Source organism: Chrysochloris asiatica, unplaced genomic scaffold (genome assembly GCF_000296735.1).
Source record: "Chrysochloris asiatica unplaced genomic scaffold, ChrAsi1.0 scaffold00030, whole genome shotgun sequence".
NCBI classification, from domain to species: domain Eukaryota; kingdom Metazoa; phylum Chordata; class Mammalia; order Afrosoricida; family Chrysochloridae; genus Chrysochloris; species Chrysochloris asiatica.
This window is the reverse complement of record NW_006408548.1, coordinates 353,967-355,045: the sequence shown is the minus strand read 5'-3', so window position 1 is coordinate 355,045 and position 1,079 is coordinate 353,967.

Below are 1,079 nucleotides of genomic sequence, written 5' to 3'. Positions count from 1 at the left end.
TAGGTTCCCTCTTGAAAGCTTGTAAGCCAGTCACTTCTTGCCTTTGTAGCCACCCCCCATTTTGGTAGCCAGTGTCCAAGTTGCCCATCCCTGTCTACCCTGTGTGTGGAGGGGGTGGGAATGATTCTTGCTGTAAGGACTTGTTCCCTCTTTTGAGCTACTGCTTCCATAGGTGTAGGACCATCCTTGCATCCCTTTTATGAAACCCACTTGGTCATGGTGTATTATTTTTTTGATGTGCTGATGGATTCTGTTGGCTAGGATTTTGTTGAGGATTTTTGCATCTATGTTCACGAGGAATATTGGTCTATAACTTTCCTTCTTAGTGATGTCCTTCCCTGGTTTTGGAATGAGGGTTATGCTTGCTTCATAAAAAGTATTAGGGAGTTTTCCATCTTCTTCTATGTTCTGGAATAATTTGAGTAGAATTGGTGACAGTTCTTCTCTGAATGTTTGGTAGAACTCACCCGTGAAGCATCTGGGCCTGGGCTTTTGTTGGTCGGGAATTTCTTGATGATCTGGTCAGTTTCTTTTGTTAAGGGTTTGTTCAGATTTTCTTCTTCAGTCTGAGTAAGTTTAGGTAGGTCGTGTTTTTCTAGAAATGTATCCATCTGATCCAAATTTTCGAATTTGTTGGATTACAGCTCTTTGTAATTCTGTTATTACCTCTTTGTTTTTGTTTGGTTCTGTTGTGACTTCACCTATGTGGTTTCTAATGCGATCAATTTGCGTCCTCTCCCTCTTTTCTTTAGTTAGTTTTGCCAATGGTTTGTCAACTTTATTAATCCTTTCAAAGAACCAGCTTCTTGTCCTGTTGATTCTTTCTATACTTTTTTGGTTTTCCAACTCATTTATTTCTGCTCTGATCTTTTTTATTTCCTTTCTTTTGGTGACTGTAGGTTCCCTCTGCTGGTCTACTTCTATTTGTTGAAGGTGCTTTGTTAACGTGTTGGTTTTGTCTCTGTCCACTTTATGGATGTGTGCATTTATTGCAATAAATTGACCTCTCAGGACTGCTTTCGCTACGTCCCAAATATTTTGGTACGTTGTGTTTCTAGGGCAGGGCTAGCTGGGGGTGG